Here is a 20557-nt window from a genome sequence, read left to right on the forward strand (position 1 = left end):
GATTACATTTCCATGTAAGCTTATAAAGTAGACAACTTTGTTTATTAAAAGTATTTTGCCTAAAAAATATTCTATGGAAAAAAGAAAGAGGTCATGGTTTGAGAAGTCGAAAACATGGTGATTTTACCCTCCTCGACTCTTAATGAGGTATCTTTTTGACACTATTTAACCATCTTTCTGAAGTGAAAACCCTTAATGTAATGCAAATCCAAATATATCCCAATGAAGAAATGTTGAATTCTCATAATTCAGCTAGAACAATTACCATATTTGGAGATGAGAAGAAGCACTTTGAGAAGAGAAAGTTGGAAACTGACATCTTCTGATGGGTTTACAGTACCTTAGCTTTATGTTTTGATGATAATTCTCCATCGTCTGCCACCATCCGCATGCAAAGTCCACTTTTTCGGGTGATGTCGCATTAACCAATAATAGGATGCCTCGTCTTCTTGCCTGATAGAATCCATATACCTCCAGAATTTATGCTGTTGGTGGTCAGTTGCTGCCATCCACATCAAATCATGTAGATCCTTGTTGGGATGTGTCTTCTAGAAATTGGCCTTAAAGTGCCTCACACAGTAACGGTGGTATGCATAAGGTTCTTGCTATGCAGGCAAGTTCTCCACAGAACTTAATATACCACCATACCGATCAGATATTAGACAAATACCTGAACGTTGTTTGACAACGTGCTCTTTCAGGTGGTTCAAAAACAGCGGCCACGTCTCTGTGCTTTCATTGGCACAAACAGCAAAAGCTAGAGGAAATATCTATCCATTAGCATCCACTGCCATGACTATCAATAGCTTGATATCGTACTTTCCATATACATGAGTTCCGTCTATGGATATTACGGGTCGGCAATGCGAAAAATCATCAATTGCTGGCTTAAACGCCCAGAACACGTAACTAAATATGTATTCTAGCGTTCCCAGACTCCGCTCAAGCTTCCATTCAACAACTGTCCCGAGGTTAAAGTGCTGCAGTGCGGCCATGTACTTTGGCAGAGATATAAATGACTTATCCCAATTACCATAAACAATTTCAAACGCTCGTTTGCGCCCGAGAAATGCCTTTATTTTCGTAATGGTATGGCCATATTCCTGGTAGACTGATGTAATGCACTCTTTGATTTTATACCTTATGGACGCTTCGAGGTGCAGAATAAGTACAAGAGAAATCAAGTCAATATCCAAGTTGAAGTGATTCCCGTTGAATGTGTCCATTTCGCATGTGTGGGTGGGAATGTATTTACCCACTTTCCACATACCTGTCTTCTTCTTGGTCGCACGCAACATCCAATTACATGGTCAAAACCACCTGTGGCAAACAGCCTTGTATACCATCGGACTTGACTCCCATACCTGCATCTCACGACACTCTTTTACGTTGTGCATTTTACAAGCGCTGCTTACACATGCTTTATCAGGAAAAAGCATCCCCTTTGCAAGCACCGTTGGTCTAGACTCATCCCACATTGCTATCTGGATTTCATCAAAATCCCTTGTGAGAGCTTCCACATCTGGCACGGTTGGCAAGTTATCAATGTAAGGAATCTCCCTTGAATGAAACGACACTTCGGACTTGTACACTCTTCGTCTAGGGGGGGTCTCTCTTCAAATCAGGTTCTTCCTCCTAATCCTGCGCATCGCCATCCTCACGAGGAAAGGGTGTCTCATCTCCGGATTCATCGGCATTGTTATTGTAATCATTATTCTATTCCTCACTCTGTACATTTGCCAGATCCCGATGTAATACGTCGTTTTTGGGCAATTGAGTGAGTACGGGTGGTTCAACTTGCTCGTTTTCACTACACAACCAACAAAAGTATAAGCTACTGAATTAATAAATGCTTTCCATATGGCTATATCACTTCACTTAGAAGTCGTAATGTGATGAAATTCCATGATGGACGTTTTCAATTAGGTGATGACTACCGGATGAGCCACTTGTAAAATTCATATCCGGCCGGTACCCCCTATTAAATATATGAGCGTTAATACAAATTCAATACACCAAAAATATATATAATTAACACAAATGAAAATTGAAGTTTACCACTCGTCTTGTGAATTATGGAAAGCAGGGTATAAATTATTTTTTCGCTGCTCATTCGCTGGCGGTGATAAGTTTAAATCAAGGAAAACTCTTTCATCCGGAACCTGTCCAGCAAAAACTGCTCCAGAATAACCACCCGATGACTGGGGGTTATCTCTACTACGCACAACCTTCATTTTTTGGAACGTCTTCGACCTTCATGTATATCTCCAACATTGTGATTACAAGAAATTTCCGGCATTCACCCGGAGTCCTCAGAAAATCACTCAAAGTTTCATCATCGTCGATGTTAAACTCCGAGTAAAAAGCAACCCCTTGCGGAATGACGAATACGGATATCTTCCGGTTACTTTAAGTATCACTGAACTTTTCCTCACACTCATTTTTTTGCATAACAATGATATCAATTTATCGTACTCCATTGTAAGTGGTAATTTAACATGACACTGAGCAGGTAAACTGTAGTCCACAGAGTTATTCTCCATCACAACCTCACCCCCCTCCCCCCAATATAATGAAACTCTTATTCTATGCTCTTCAGACATAATGAAAAAACGGTAGAGAATTTAACAACAATAAACGTTTCAACAAGAGTATGAAAATGGCTAGCCGGAAAATTTCTACGCTATACACCTTTTGAATGAATTTCTATATAATCTTAACCTCTTTATATAGGAAATGGCTAGCCCGATTTTTTTTTATATATATATAGCGCCCAAAAAGTGGGCATTATACGCTTTTAAATTATTGAAGTCAGGAATTATTGCTGGGGCCAGGAAAAAGATGTATAGCACCCAAATACTGGACGTTATACATAAAGTTTTATGTATAGAGTCCAGTATTTGGGCGCTATACCTGTTATTGGGCGCTATACATTAACGACACAATTAACGTTAATGTATAGCGCCCAGTATTTGAGCGCTACATATAAAAATGTTATATTTTTTTTACACCTATTAAGGTGCTACTTGTCCAAAAAAACCATATTTTTGTTCCGCACTCATCATTTTTTATGTCGGGAAGTCTGTCAAAAGCTAGTATAAAGAAGATTATGGTTTCATAAAAATGTATTTATAAAGTGATAAAGAACGTGAGCGGAGGAAAAGTGAAAAAAAGTAGGCAAAGTGAGCTTATATATATAAAGAAGCAAAGGGTGCGTTTGCGAATGTTACTTTCTTTGAACAAGATGAGACAACTTTACTTTCTCTAAAATCTGTCTTCATAGCTAATCAAAACTCTGAAGTCATAACCTATATATTGCTACTAATTTGTGTTTGTGAACCTATTATTCAAGCAAATGCCCTGTTTAACTAGAAAATAGGAATTTTAGTCAAAGTTTAATTTTAGAAGAATTCAGGTTACTGATAATCAAATAAAGAAATAATAAAAAAGAAGAATTGAATTGAAATGTAGCTAAGTAAGCAAAATAAAGCAAAGTAAATCAGTGTATTCCAATAATAATTCGTCTCTTTACAAATGTTATTTCTCTCCTTTTATAGTTATTTCTAAGTACTACGTTTCTTTCCTCGCATAATAGAGCCATAATGAGCAATTAATGGCATTAATGTAACGCTATAATTGTTAATTGTAACTGTTTCGTGAAGATTCTATAACGTTTTCCATCATTGATGCTCATTAATTACAGATAATATGTATCTATACTTTTTACTATCTAGGTTCTTTCCTCCTATATCTCTTCAAATTACCAAGAGATCCGAGTAACCGCTCCTTCTTGTTTTCTTGAATCTCCGCCTGTGCTTATTAAGGCTCGTGTTTCTGTGAATGCTCTTTGCTAGTTGTCATTCTTTCATTGATCCACGTGTCTTGACATGTCGGCACATAATTAATTCCAAATGTTAACTTGATTTTTTCCAATACAGATAGTCCATCCACTTGATATTTATTCATCAATTGAATATTTGGGAAGTAGATCTCATTAAAGCGGGAACTTTTGTCGCGATTATACATATCATTATACTTTCTCCAGAACTGATGCTTCGCATGTCACTTCCATTTAATGCATGTGACACATGGTGACTTTTGATTGGTTCTGCAAACTTTCAGCGCCTTTTAAGGTTTTTTACGGCTTACATCAATCACGAAGTGACAGTTTCCATTATGACGTTTCCATCATTACCTTTTTGTTCGACGGTTGCTTCTGAGTATAAATATATTCTTTGTCTTTTCTTTCTCAGAAAGTTTTCCATCTTTGAATATTCAATCTTCTCTTCTTCCTCGTACAACTATGTCTTCTTCGAACCCTAATCCCCAAAAAGTTCCTGTTGTTGATGAACTTCCTCTTGCTCCTACTAGAAGCATGAGAGGGGGGAAGATTGTGTAGTCTAGGGTCGGTTGCTATTAGAGGTTCTTCTTCTTCTTTACCTAGTTCCACTCCTCCTTCATCTTCTAGAACTAGGGCTTCTCTGACACATAGGTCTTCTGCTAGAAGTAGGGATTCCAATAAGCCAATCCGTGAATTAGGAACCAGGTTTCCTCTATGTCCTCTCATGATCGTGCTGAGGTTTTCCCTTTACATATTACTAAAGTCTTGATCTCTGTTGTTGGTAGAGATTGCCATTGGAGTTTCGATTTCCCAATTCTAATTCCTAATGCAAATCAAAGGATTACTTCTTTCAAAGCTTTATTTTCCTTTGTATATATGTACCCTTTTACTTTGGGATTTAGACCCCTATTGATCTAGTCGTTATTGAACTATGTCGTTTCTTCAATGTGTGTTAAGGATAAATTGACCCTAATGTGTGGAGGGTGGTTGTATGTTTAAGGTACTTGGCTAATTTAGCTCAATTGCCTTTCACCTTTTTTCATCTGATCCACCTCTACTCCCCTAAGTTGTTCCAACATGGGATTTTTATTTTGGTGGCGAGGAGTAAGAGGGTTTTAGTCAGCCCTGAGAATGATAAGGGCTGTGGCTAGTATGCCATATTTGTTGTTGCTCCTACACTAGGGATAGTAGGTGAAGAAAATATACCATTCCCTGAAAAGTGGAATTTTGCACGTAAGCTTTCTTTCCAACTTTATTTCTTCCCTTTTCCCTTTTTTAGAAAGGGTTTGTACTTCCCGTGACTATTTCACTTTTTTTAGCAACCATGGGAACTGTTAAAGAGATTCCCAATTTTTGTGGTTGGGTAGAGAAATTATTGACCATTGCTCCGATGGAAGTTAGATCTTGGAAATACCTTTCAAACAGGTTTGGTTGCAAAGTTAAGACTCACGGTAAAAACTTTATTCATTTCCTTCTATTTTTACTCATTCTTCCTTTAGAATGTATTTGACCCTTCTTTTTATCAGGGTTTCTTATTCGTGGTGTAAGTGCTGAGTCAATCGCAGCTTCTAGACTCTCTTTGTCAAGGGCTCAAGAGATAATCCTGAGTTCTTCATCAAAAAGGAAAGCTAACAAACCCCAGGATTCTGAAGAGAAGGAGGACCGGGATGAAAGTTCTTTGGTTAGAAGGCCGCGGGCTAGAAGATGCGTCATTTCGGATGACGAAGTTACTCCTCATTCTGTTCCTGTGACCGAGACTGTTGAAGCCACTTTAGTGAGTTCTGACGAAGAGACTCCCATGGCATCTCATGACTCTGATAAACAACTTTTTTCACGTGGGTTTGATAATGAAGGTTTTGATTTAGTGTCTGAGGAAGCACCTCTTGCCTCTTTCCCCGTATCTGTCACAATGGAACGCCTTTTGCATGTTCTTACTACTGCTGTCTCTATTCCGCCTCAAGTCATTATTGTCACGACCCAAACCGATGGGCCACGATGGGCAACCGGTACCTTACTCAACTTAGTACCAACATAACGTATCTTTCTTATTACATCATCATATATACGTGACATACGGGCCTAATAGGACAATCCTTTATAAACTCAAAATATAGGCCGACAAGGCCGTATAATCTTTTACATACACGACATATGTCTACAAGCCTCTAAGAATACATAATTGTCATAAAGGTCGGGACAGAGTCCTACCATACTAAACAATACATGTCTAAATCATACTAGCCAAACACACAACTCCGAAGCAAATGGAGCGCACCAACATCTTCCGTTGAGCTGATAGCCTACTTGGAGGGCTCTCGAACTGTCTATCTGGACCTGTGGGCATGAAACGCAGCGTCCCCAAGCAAAAAGGGTGCTAGTACGAATAATGTACTGAGTATGTAAGGCACATAAATAAGTGCAGACAAGACATGGAAGAAATATAGAGTACATGACTCAACCTATAAGTATGGACAACTCTGTAAATCATGACATACTTATAGTGTCATGCATATGCATATGAATATCATGTCGTGCATAAGTACGTGGGTTTATAATATCATCAAGCCCCTGAGGGCATCCCATCATATCATCTCGGCCACTATAGGCAAAATCATCAACGTATATCAGTTGATTAGGTGGTGGTGCATATATAACGTCGTAACCTTTTTCCCATATCCATATACAAATAATATACATATATACGCGTATAAAACGCCATCTGGTCATGGGTCAATGTACATGTATAAATGCATGAAATGCATAAGAAATACGTTAATAAGATTTTCTCGGAATGCCATAAAAATTGTTATGCCTTTCGGATAAACTTTATCAAATATGTATTTTTCTGAGACCCATGAACAAAAGATATAATAATAATAATAATTTATGTGGGGAATCAAGAATAAAGACACCCCTAGTATTTCTATGAATAGAGTCATTCATGAAAGTTACGTATTTTGCTCGTTTCATTTGTATTATTTGGATCATGCCAAAAAGAAAGAAGGAATAGCATTAACATACCTTAATTGCTCATAATTATTCACCCAAGAAATATCCAGCTACTCTAAGACAAAAGATTCTTAAAGCCATGAGAGTGACCCTTGAATCTGTCACTGCCAACTTGAAAATTCATCTAATACTTCCATTGAAAACTCCATTTTTGGTTTGACTTGCACAAATTTCCATATACTTTTAGTACAGATATAACGTCACAAGAAAATTCCAAGTTGCTTACTTTGTTGGCTCTAATCAGTTGACTATCATAGCTTTAAACATACAATTTAAGATTCTTACACCTTAGTTCTTATATGAATTCAAGAGATCAGTTCAGTCATATGGCTTCAAACTGTCCACCTTTTCTATTTTCCTCACAATATTATAGTGTTTCTGGAGATGGGGATAGTTGTAACCAATTTTGGATGCATGTATTCATGTCACTTATCTAAAAGATGTAAGAGTCATAATATGTTATGGCAAAAGCTGCCACGTATTTATGGGAGGGGGGGGAGGATTAATCTTATTCAAATATATCCCCAATTAATTAGGTAATATCCCGTTACCTAGTAATTAATCAATTAACCGCAAAATTGAGAATTATTCTCACTTACTTAAAATATTACTCACTTTTCACATATCTTATACACCTTACTAGCATGGTCATGTAGTATCTTGTATGACACTAGTCTATAAATACCGGGTATTTTAGCTCGGACCATATTTTACCCCAAAATGCCAAACTTGAACAAAATTCATTTTCTTTGACTTGCTCTCCCTTTCACCTTCATGAATTTACTAATCGCTTGTGAAATACCCTAATCCTTATAATCTCCAAATAATCTTTTACTTGGACTGATGTCAATTACCTTACGACAAATTTAACGTACAATACTTCAGGGTGCAACATCATCGTAACTTAATACTGCGAAGCGTAACATCATCATAATGTAATACTGCAAGGCGTAACATCATCGTAATATATTACTGCAGAGGGTAACATCATCATAATATATTACTGCAGAGCATAACATCGACGTAATACTGCGGGGCATAACATTAGTCCCCCCTTTGGAACATTCGTCCTCTAATATTGACTGATGCACTTATCATTTTCATAACTTATATCTTCCGAATACTCTAGAACTTCCCTTGCCATCTAGGCGACTGTTCTGTGAATGAGTCCAAAGTCCAGGGCATTCCCTCCTTAGGCCTCCTTCTCACACCACAACTTGTAGTCGGAATCCTTCCAATCTTGTAATTGTTGCTACCTTTCATCATGCAGCCTGTACAATTTTGACCTTGTAAGTGTGCCCAATCTCTAGGCTTCATATGTAGAGCTTGATAAGATGTCCCTTTGGGTATATATGAGTATACTGAAGTTCTTCGCTCGGTACTTTGTTGAATTCATGAATATTGCTATATCTCATCACATAGGTCCGTTTAGCCATTCGTATGAATTTACTGCCATAACTCTTACTTTAAGTTATTGTTGCTGAGGTATGCTACCAAATTCCAGCTTAATCTCGTTGCTTATTCCATATGTAGAAATTTAAGTCCTTTAATGCTTACTCATTACTGCTCATCTTTAGAATGACGGCCTAATCTCATCTCACACTTTGTGACTTTTATCCATCCATTGTTGATTCACCTTAATATTTATCCATAATCTACCCCTGATAACTTAAATTTTTATGTAACCCTACCGCTAGGGTTCACGTTTCATCGGGAAACATCTGAAATGATTAGACTGATCCACCTGGGGTGATACCATGCTTTCATAACTATATCTCACAGCATTCCAATGTGATTCACCTTTCATGGGTATTTTAATCTTGTCCAATTCATGAGATCTCTTTCTTTTCTTCGTCAGATCATTACTCAATCGAAGGCCCAAACGTCATCCTTTATCTATCACAATTACACCCTCATTCTATTACCAGGGTAGCATTCCATCTCTTCTAAATGCTATTAATTTTAGACTCCTTTGAGTTCATTCAGGCTATAGTGAGCTTTGTATAACTTAGAGAAACCATCTGCTCTTCTTGTTTTCATGGGCTTAATCCTAAGGACTTATCCATTTTCGTTACCTTCTCACTCGCCCGTTCGTATCCTTACTCATGTCTTCTAGAACCATGTCACTTTACCATACAATAGTTTGCGACCAACACATATATTTTTACATTACTTGCAACCTTTCAACTTGCTTGCATTATAGCTTTCCTTATGTCATTTTGGAATATCAAGCGAGACATCACATCGTCTCTAACTCTTCTTTACTCTCTTAGTCAGGCTTTTCAATACCTAGACCATAGGCTGGAAGATATGCTACTGATGATGACGCTATTATTCCTAGATACTGAATCCCCGCACTTCTAGCCTTTTATCCGAAGTATGGACTACTCAATATCTTCTACTTTGAGTATCTCGTACGTTGTTCACCTTTACCTTACTTACCTTAAAATCTCACATCGTATCTTCTATCTCTTTCATGACCTCCCTTCCACCTAGGTGTGATTTACGTCCATAACTTGGAGCTCTTTTATAATACTTGCACCTCTGGTGCATACACAATCCGGTGGGAGCTTCATACTGACTTCTTGTGAGGCTGGTACTCTTCTCACAGGCATAATCATAGAGCCCTTATAAAATATGACTACTGTACTATCTTTCTTGTACCTCTAATATTAAGAGTGATTTTGCAATGTTCTCAATCATGATGTCTATCTTGTGAGGCTGGTACTCTTCTCATAGGCATAATCATAGAGCCCTTATAAAATATGGCTATTGTACTATCTTTCTTGTACCTCTAATATTAAGAGTGATTCTGCAATGTTCCCAATCATGATGTCTATAATTTTCTGGGTCCAATAATCAGACTCCTGATTTTTTTTAGTTGATGTAACTCTTTAGTTTCCTTTTCCTTCTAATCAGCCTTTATGTAGGCTTAAGCTATCTTCCGATCTCTGTCTCCTGATATTAGTCATTACCCTAGCCCTTCATGGGAATTATGGAATACACTACAAGAAAAATGGTCAATAGCGAAAGGAAAACTGGTCCCTAAAAGTAAGAAATTGGTCCTAAATGGTCAATAGCGACCAGCTATTCTGGTCCTTATAGCTTCCGCCGCTAAAGGTCAGTAAGTACGAGATACGGTGATGGTCGCTAAAACTGTTTTGCGGCCAGTTTAAAACTAGCCCTTAAACGGTTTTTAAGGACCATGTTTCTGGTGCCTATTTGCATATTTTAGTGACTAAATTCCTGGTCCTTAAAATATTTTCGGGACTAGTTTAAATGTGGTCATTAATAAGTTTCGGGGCCAGTTAGAAGCTGGCCGTTATATCTTTTGTTTAAAGCTGGTCCCTTAGTCGAACAGGTCAACACTACAAAGCTACAAATTTAGCAATCAAATTTTTCATTCCTGAAAAGGATTTAAGGACTAATAGTCTAGTCCCTAAAGAAACAATTCACAAGTCTCTAAATCACATTTAATTTGCAAGTAGAAAATCGAGAATATTAATATATAGATGATGTTGCTTTCATAAAATAATACCAAAAATGATCAGCATCAGTTAGTTGCACCATACATCAATAATGTAAGCTAGTCAAAATACTGTGTTCATAAACATTTAGCAAAAAACTACATATCACTAATATCTCGCGATTGTAATGTAAAATTTTCTTGAAATTCCCAGCAAAATGATGGTTAATCTGTACGTCATCAAAAATTTGCTTCTAGTAAACTTCAATATTGAAAACTTGTAGAAGAAATAAGAAATTTCAATTAGAAAAACTATATATAACAGTGTAGATGGAACAAAATCAGGGGTAGACAGAAGATTACAAAAATAACAAAGAAAAAAGAAGCAACAGAAAGTTAATGGCTAGACACCATTGTTCCCTTTCATCTTATTAACTTAGATTGGTTTGTCATAATTTTGTCACAGCCAAGTTCATGATACGCATTGTCAGCTTAAGCCTAATAGATCTCACTGATTTTCTCCGTGAACTACGCCATCATCGAGGCAAAAAACATGCATACTATGTGATATTCGCATAAGATATCATGTGCACTCATTATTCAGAAGCATGTGGTATTATTTTAATATCTAAATTACGGTAGAGGAGAAGAACATTAGATCTAGTAGGTATGGGAATTGACAAAAAGAACAGTAAGTTTAGTAGGTATAGAAGTGCATAATTTGGGTGATAGAGACCTCTCTAGAAATAGACCCAACGTAGCTCTACCTTAGAGAATGACTAAAAGATGTCAAAATAAAAAAGCAACAGTAGCAGATGAACTACCATTCACCTGTTCCTATCCTTGCTTATGAGAAAGAGAACCTAGAATATATATTCATATACTTGGATATTCGTAGGCATTTACTTTTGTTCTTGATGTTTATATTTTGATGGTAAGCTAAAGTCTGGAAAAGCAAAACTTGTGTATCTTCTGGCTATTCTCTTGATTGTTTATTGGCAATTTAGGAATCGTATTGCATGGAAATAACTAAGTGTTATTATATGTTATTGTAGTAGCAGACTTTATTTCCTATTTTGAGTTCATCTAATATTAAACAAGAAAGTTCTCAATGTGTCAAACAGATCAAGTATGAAACTGAAGCTGGTATATATAGGTAGGGAGTTACCACATAAGTCATGATAGATGTATTTGCTCTGAATCTGCTACATTATCCAGCAGCAACATTACGAACCAACTATCAGACATCTGAGCAGCCAAGGTCCTCCATCCACTTCCAACATAGAAATGCATTAATCGGACATTCAGACAACTGATGAGCTTTTTCACAACCAAATTAAATTAAACCATCAGGCGGAACCTCAACAGGTACCTCCATTATATAGTTACTTGAAACACCTCCTAATCAACCACACACAAAGAAGTGGGCGATTGCTGAATAAAGTTGCCCTTCTTCAAATGGTTTTGCCACATAATAATCCATTTCACACTTCATGCACTCTGCATCTGTTGCTTGAATAACATCTGTTGTTATTGCTAATATTGGCAAAACCAATAAGCTAAGGGATAATGTTCTAAAGGATAAGTACAAAATTCAACAATCAAGTAATAGAACTTGTTCACCAAGGCAAGCAGAGGTAATCATTGAGTTCTCTATCTCAATTATAGGACACAGCAAAGGCATTGAAGCAATTCATATCCCAACTCATAAGAATGCATGTGTTCTCAAGAATATAGCATTAGCTTTTTCTTTAGCCCACAAAAAGCCACCCTGATCCCTTTAATTTTATTGGTTTATATGCACATAGAACAGCTACATATGATGACAAGAATGATCAAGAAATAAATTAAGTACTTACCCTTCCATTTATGGCATTTGGAGATCTATAAAGCAAGCATCATACTTATGTGGTGGCGTGAAAATTGCCAAAGCAGCCTTCCTACTATCCACACAGGCTGATATAGCTCAATACTTTTTGAGAGCACCTTCTGCCACTCTTCTGTTTACAGCATTATCATCTATCCCCAGGATATGTCTGCCCTTTAGCAGACTTGCACGAGTTGGAAGTTTCCCCCTTTTTACATGCCTCTTGTTTTCGAAGCCAAGGGTTTCTTGAAAGCATGAAATTAACACACTCGGCCGAAGAGGCTTTGTTAACACGTAAATCACCAAGTGGGCTGATTTAAGCTCATCTCTCTCCATGGAGTTTTGGGGGCACTGTCAAAGCAGTCACTGAGTCAGCTGGTCTAAGCTCTTTCAGCATATCACAAAGCTTAAGAGAAGTTTTTTCATCCCAATTGTCACTTTGAACAATCAGTATGGGTTATCGACCACCAAATTCAGAATTAATAGAAGAAGAAATTCTGCAAATGATATATAATAACATACACTTAAATCAACAAAATAAATTGAGGTTTCAGGTAAGTTGTTACTCACTTGGTATCATCAAGGTCCGAATAATCATCCTCCTGAAATTGAGGCTGGAAATTAGTTTGTTGCACTAATACTAATTCTTTTATTTGCTTAAGTTCTCTCATTTCATTTTCAAAGTTAGACAAACGATCCTTCAAAGACTGGTTTTTATTTTCAATTGAACGTAACTTAGCCAATAATTCGGTTTTTGAGGCAGTTCCACCTGTCAAATCTTTCACCTTTAATCCACCCCCAAAACCAAATACATGACTATCACTTTGAGGTCCAAAGCATTTTTCTACAATCTCTATTCTAGGAAGTGATGGTTCAGACTGCACCAATTCATGGATTTGAGCCTACAAAGTATATAGAGAAATTTTTATCAGATCCCACTAAAAGTAAAGAACATGTTTAATTAACCAAACGCACATGTTTCTCAATTGTTTTAGGATCGACATAGTTCTACAATGAGGCTTGAATTAATTTGACCAAAGTTTAGTATATACCTTACCTTTATTTCAATTTTATGAATTTAAAACATAGAACAGGCACCAGCAGTAGCTACATCATCAACTGTTGTACCAGCAGTAGCTACGCCAGCAGAACATGCAATGCTATAGACATCTGAATACCTGTCAATATTCTTGGGGTACCCCATATTCATTTTCATCTTGATTCAATGCAACATTTGTACCAACCATATGGTAGGCTGAAATTACACAGGTAACTTCAATGCTATAGACATCTGAGAAGCTCTTGCACATGAAACAACATAAGTGCGGCATACCATCAACCTCAACGCTCCTTCTCTTCTGCCAGTCATCGTTTTTGCCAATTAGAACTATTACACATATCCAGACTCACTCAGAACACACAGACACAAGTTGGAAGCAGTAAGTCTCCCAAATAAGTCTATAAATATCCATTCACAAATATAAGCCAGAAAAGGAAATATATGATTGCACATTAAATGAGTAGAAGATAACATCTCCCGAGTAAAGTTTTTGATGTACTAATTAATTTAGGTGGTAGTATAATCCTATAACAAATATACAAGTTCTATGACTCAAAAATGCACGTATCAATGTATGAGAGCTAAAGCACATGAATTACTCTCCAGTATGTATCATATCATTAACTAAGAACTTGTTGATTAGAATATAATGCAAATTAAAAAAATATCCTAATGGTCATGTGCAATCGAGTGTCATAATAATATATATGGGTTTGATAGGCTAAATTATCTTGTGTTTAACAAACTTTAGTTTGCACAAGATAGACACTTAAAGAAGTTAAAGGTTCCTAATGCCCAACTTTAATGATATTAATTCAACTGAAACTTAACGGAAATTAGCTTTCAGATATGAAGTTATCCATAAGTGCTACATAAGCCAGGAAAGAGTCATTGAATAGGGGGTACTTACACTCAATAAAGTGGGATCTACACTACATATAGCAGCTAATATTGCAAATAAGAACTTACCAATTTCCAGTTATCATCAATTAAATTCTTAAAAAAGAATAGATTTGACAAATCATATGAAAAAATTCAACCAATTCATCACCTCATATGAAAAACCACAAGACATACTACAATATTTTCATGACCCTTCAAGAAAGTCCCCAGAAGAATTCTATAATGTAAATCGCAAAGGATAAAACTATAGCCTAGACAAAACTCTACAAGAAAAAATCTATATACTTACATCTCTATCTTTCTTGTGTGTAAGTGTGTATTTTGTTTTTTCCGTGTTGATGAAAAGTACATGAAGAGGTAATGAGGGTGGTGTTTCTATATCTAGGCTAACCAATTCAGTCATTGGGATATTAATCGACCTGTATCTTGGCATGGCAGGCCGGTATACCCGGTGTTTGTAGCCTTTGCGTGGCTGGTTTCTCTTTGCCTTATCGTTACTCACATTCGAGCCCCATTTGCTTGAAAGACAAAAAAAAAGTAGAATATATTCCATGACTGAATGTTGGGATATGATGAATCAAATTATAAATCATATTTCAGTCCTAATACGAGCAATCAATACCCTTTTTTGATGAAATTTCAGTTCTGGGGTATTTAATATTCTCTTATGTCTGATGATTTTACGAGCAACCATACAACCCTTCTTTTGTACAAATTTCTCCTAACACAATAAAGATCACCCAATTTTAAACCTAATAATCTCACTTTTATCACGCACACAAGAAAAATCAGTATTCAAAATAACTAATTGTAGAAAACAACTAAAGAAACAAAAAATTGCAGAACCCTTTTTTTGATTTCTGATTTAATCGGGAAAAAAGCATGAAGAAGAAAAAAGAAATAGAATAGATTAAAGAGAAAGAAATTAAACTTACTCTTTTTTAGGTGGATAATCCAATGGTATAATTTGTGTAGTCTCTTGGAGAGTGATGAATATTAGACACTAACCTACCTTCTAAGTTCTTTGCAACCTTGTGCATTTTGATGAAGTTTTGCGGCCAACTCTTAGGGATTTTAGCGTATTGGAGGGATTTTAGGGTGAAAGATAATTTGGAGGGATTAACATGAAATTTTTGGAGCTTTACTTCTTTTTTCTTTTAACTTTAGTTTTCCTCAATTTCGCGCCCCTATCCCGCTGAAATCGATATTAGAGACCAGATATTAATTTTTGTATAAACCAGAATAATAGCCTGTTTGGCCAAGCTTCTTTTTGGCTAGTAGTGTTTTTTTTTGCCAAAAGTACTTTTGGCCAAAAATTGAGGTGTTTGGCCAAGCTTTTGGAAGCAAAAAAGGTGCTTTTGAGGAGAAGCAGAAGCAGTTTTGGAGAAGCAGAAAAAAGTAGCATCTCTTCAAAAGCACTTTTTTGAGAAGCACTTTTAAGAAAAATACACTTAGAAACAGTTTTTTAAAGCTTGGCCAAACACTAATTGCTGCTCAGAAGTAATTTTCAAACTAATTAGCCAAACACAAACTGCTTCTCACCAAAAGTACTTTTGAGAAAAGCACTTTTGAAAAAAGCACTTCTTAAAATAAGCTGATATTTGTAGCTTGGCCAAACGGGCTATAAGTCTGGTCATGTATTTAAAAGATAAAATTGCATTTTAAAGACCAAAACAATTCTCATACCTATAAGTACACATTTAAGGACCATATTTAGAACTTGTCGCTAAATGCTGGTCCCTAATAAGGCTTTTTCTTGTAGTGATATCCATGATACAATCCTTTAACCATTAAATCCTTCGTCTATGACCTGGGCTCAATTCTTTCCGTCTCCTGGTATTAGTCATTACCCTAGCCCTTTATGGGCGTTATGGAATATCCATGATACAATCCTTTAACCATTCAATCATTCGTTTATTACCTGGGCTTAATTCTTTCTTTTAACGTATACCAGAATCTTCTACGACTGTATATGTTGCAAGTATAAAACTCCAAACTCTTAAGAGCATTCATAACGTCACCAACTCGGGATCACTTATCGAATAATTTCTTTCGTTCCTTCTTAGCTTTCTTTAAACGTACACAGTTACTTTTTATGGTGTTTCTGCCCTTTGTTGCATGCATACTTAACTTATCCTAGTTCCCGCGCATACCGATTTTTTTTTGCAACTCATATGGTCTCGAATATTACCTTTAATGTTTCTCCCCATTCAGTGTCCACAGTAGGTGCCACTTTCTTTTGGAGCGCGTACACATATCTTTTTATATTACTTGCAACCTTTCAACTTGCTTGCATTATAGCTTTCCTTCTGTCATTTTAGAATATCAAGCGAGACATCACATCGTCTCTAACTCTTCTTTACTCTCTTAGTCAGGCTTTTCGATACCTAGACCATAGGCTGGAAGATATGCTACTGATGATACCGCTATTATTCCTAGATACTAAATCCCCACGCTTCTAGCCTTTTATCCGAAGTATGGACTACTCAATATCTTCTACCTTTGAGTATCTCGTACGTTATTCACCTTTACCTTACTTATTTTAATATCTCGCATCGTATCTTCTATCTCTTTCATGACCTCCCTTCCACCTAGGTGTGATTTATGTCCATAACTTGGAGCTCTTTTATAATACTTGCACCTCTGGTGCATACACAATCCGGTGGGAGCTTCATACTGACTTCTTGTGAGGCTGGTACTCTTCTCACAGGCATAATCATAGAGCCCTAATAAAATATGGCTACTATACTATCTTTCTTATACCTCTAATATTAAGAGTGATTCTACAATGTTCTCAATCATGATGTCTATAATTTTCCGCGACCAATAATCAGACTCCTGATTTTTTAGTTGATGAAACTCTTTAGTTTCCTCTTTCTTCTAATCAACTTTATGTAGGTTTAAGCTATCTTCCGATATCCGTCTCCTGGTATTAGTCATTACCCTAGCCCTTCATAGGCGTTATGGAATATCCATGATACAATCTTTTAACCATTCAATCCTTTGTCTATGACCTGGGCTCAATTCTTTATTTTAACGTATACCAGGATCTTCTACGGCTGTATATGTTGCAAGTATAAAACTCCAAACTCTTAAGTGTGTTCATAACGTCACCAACTCGGGATCATTGATCGAATAATTCCTTTCGTTCCTTCTTAGCTTTTTTTAAACGTACGCAATTACTTTTTATGGTGTTTCTGCCCCTTATTACATGCATAGTTAACATATCCTAGTTCCCACGCATGTCGAATTTTTTTTTTGTGCAACTCATTTGGTCTCGAATATTACCTTTAGGTTTTCTCCCCATTTATTGGCCACGGTAGGTGCCACTTTCTTTTGGAGTGCGTACAATTTTTGTAGTAAGACTGTTTTCGCATGATCATTTCTACTTCAAATTTCTACGTTTAGGTTGAAGCCTTCTTTCTTATTTCCTCAGCTAGTCTTCCATTGTAGTACTTAAGGAGGACCCCCAGACTCTTGTAAAGCTGCGAGCTTATTACATCATATACCCGATGGAGCTTTTGATGTTCTTCCCCGCCTCTAACTATCTGTAGATACTTACCTCCACGCCCTTGTGTTTGTAGTGTTGCTTCTGAACTGATATTTTGACTGTCTTCTCAGTGGCATTCTCTTTTATTTCTATAATATTCATACGGTACCTTTTTAACTTCCCCAACTCTTATACGAATATATCTCAAGTATTACAATGTCATAACTACGAGGCTGAATTCCCCATGTTGGGGTTTCATGTGTTTATCTTACATTGATCTGCTGATTTGTCTTTACCCTCTTGTCTAGCCATAACAAGACTCTTCCTGAATCAACTACTAACTGCTCGTTGGTCCGTTCTTATATCCATACTCCGTGTAATCTTTCTTGGGTTATTTCCTTTGTCATAACTTACTTCTTGTGCTGGCTCTTTATTTATCAATAACATCCCGGGCCGGAACCCTTACTTCCTCTCCTTGGCGTCGTGCTTAATTCATGTTCTGGAATCGTAGCATATACGTAGGAGCTGAATAAGTGTAATCTCATTCCTTTTTTATTTTTACCGCATTCTTCTTTTACCATTCCATGATTACTAGCACCACTTAATTCTGACTTCATGGCACACCACTCCATATTCCCCCTTTAGGGGAGTACTAACATTTAGTGCTACGATGATCTACATATAAATGTTTTACCTCTTCATCTTTGGCGTCTTTTCACTTCATCGATGACCCTTACTCGCATTGCGGTAATCGTTCGGTACCAAGGATACCAAATTTCCTTACTCAAGAGAGAGACACCTAGTGTAACCGGCACGTACAGTCCCTTCAGTTTAACTTTGCTCACATTGCTTGCTTTAGGGAAGTGTCTTACTAAATGACCATTTTCAGAATTTCTCATGAATTTTCTTCTTTTGTCCATTCTGCTAACGCCGGGGCAAAATTTGAAATTCTGATGATACTGCGTATTATCCAATCACTCATTCCTTAATTCATGTTTAGTTACCCTATTCACCTGCCCATACTGATTTGTATTACTTTGGGGGTCTAAGCTTTTCCTTTTATTCACGAACTTGTTTCTCATAATGATGATATGACTTTATGGCCTATACTCTTTTGTTGTCTCAAGGCCCGTCACTTCTCGTCTTTTCCTTCATTTGACTACAAACTCTGTAATATTGTCATTTTTTTCCTGATCTACAGTTGTCATCCATGTATCACATCTTACTCATAGTGCACTCTCTTCTTATTTCCTGCTAACATTTTTGTCTATCACTTTATTCTGAAAACTTATCGACAAGATATTCTTTTGCTTTTAGCTCCCCTTTGCTCCATCCACTTGCTCTTCGGGTTGCTTAACATTATCTCTCTACTAGGGACGGGAGTCATATTAAGATGATAATTATCCTTTTCAGGCTTCCAGTGCCTATCTTTGTAGTACTTATATCTAGATGTACTATTTTAGAGTGCACCATCCGGGTGTCTCACAAGGAGATTTATTAGCACTTTATCCTTCAGAAATGTCAACTAACCCAAACAATATATCCATCATTTTGGGTCACTCTAACACCAGCCGGATCTTGATATCCATCCTTCTCTTATACTACTTAAATTCGCTTCCATAGGGCATAAATGAGATGTCTGTGGCCAATTGTACATACCTTTCTTACAATTGAAGGTAGATCAAAACGCTTATTAATTTTTCTTCCTGAATTGTAAATACCGATAACCTTCATTAAATGGGTACCTCGTTCCCTTCTTCACCTTGCTTATTTTACTTGTTGAAACTTGTGTCTAACTTTCAATCCTGTTATTACTTTTTACCGTAAGAGTGGATAAGTATTCTTTCCTTAAAGCTCCTTATCAAGAACCTTACACCTTTTAGTATATGCATAATCTGTTGAAAATCTCACATTTACTCATCATAAGCAAGATGCAAAATCGAGTTAAAATTGAGTTCCTCTAACTCAATACTTCCATAGCTTTATTCATTAGCGATCGTCTTTCTAAATGTAAGTATCGTTGTATTACGAATAAGATAGAGTTTAGGAATTTGAATTCTTACAGCTGAACTCTACCACACGATCTAGAGTAAGAAGAAAGATCGACAATCTGAAATGCCTCGTAGCCTCTTGCTTATAAGTGTGGTGCATGACACACCCATAAACAAGATTCTACTAGACACGGCTTGTAGACTCCCTAGAACATAACTGCTCTGATACCACTTTTTGTCACGACCCAAACTGATGGGCCGCGACAGGCACCCGTACCTTACTCAACTGAGTACCAACATAACATATCTTTCTTATTACATCATAATATAAATGTGACATACGGGCATAACATGCCAACATGATCCTTTATAAACTCTAAACATAGGCCAACAAGGCCGAACAATCTTTCACGTACACGACATATGTCTACAAGCCTCTAAGACTGCATAATTGTCATAAAGGTCAGGACAGAGTCCCTCCATACCAAACTATACATGTCTAAATCATACTAACCAAACACGCAACTCCGAAGCAAATGGAGCGCACCAACATCTTCCGCTGAGCTGATAGCCTACTTTGAGGGCTCTCGACCTGTCTATCTAGACCTGCGGGCATGAAACGCAGCGTTCCCAGGCAAAGGGAACGTCAGTACAAATAATGTACCGATTATGTAAGGCACATAAATAAGTACATACAAAAATGAAAGAAATATAGAGTACATGACTCAACCTGTAAGTATGGACAACTTTGTAAATCATGAAATACTTATAGTGTCATGCATATGTGTATGAATAACATGTCGTGCATAAGTACGTGGGTTCATAATATCATCAAGTCTCTGAGGACATCCCATCATATCATCTCGGCTACTATGGGCAAAATTATCAACGTATACAAGCTGATCAGATGGTGGTGCGTATATAACGCCG

At 36.9% G+C, this 20557-nt stretch overlaps 1 long non-coding RNA gene across 11 annotated transcripts; it reads right to left on the bottom strand.

The window, feature by feature from the left end:
• Positions 1 to 5883: 5883 nt before the first annotated feature.
• On the bottom strand, positions 5884 to 15321 carry LOC107830383 (uncharacterized). Of its 11 annotated transcripts, none has more exons than XR_012710749.1 (6): positions 15082 to 15320; positions 12754 to 13541; positions 12176 to 12534; positions 11689 to 11822; positions 11485 to 11589; positions 10328 to 10546 (listed from the first exon to the last, which is right to left on the bottom strand). It is a non-coding gene; the product is annotated as an uncharacterized LOC107830383 (long non-coding RNA). The 11 variants fall into 11 exon arrangements; XR_012710744.1 differs by having other exon boundaries at positions 11485 to 11852; positions 12754 to 13085; positions 13241 to 13541; positions 15082 to 15319; XR_012710742.1 differs by having other exon boundaries at positions 11485 to 11822; positions 12754 to 13085; positions 13241 to 13541; positions 15082 to 15317.
• Positions 15322 to 20557: the final 5236 nt, after the last annotated feature.

Source organism: Nicotiana tabacum, chromosome 6 (assembly GCF_000715075.1).
Source record: "Nicotiana tabacum cultivar K326 chromosome 6, ASM71507v2, whole genome shotgun sequence".
Taxonomy (NCBI): domain Eukaryota; kingdom Viridiplantae; phylum Streptophyta; class Magnoliopsida; order Solanales; family Solanaceae; genus Nicotiana; species Nicotiana tabacum.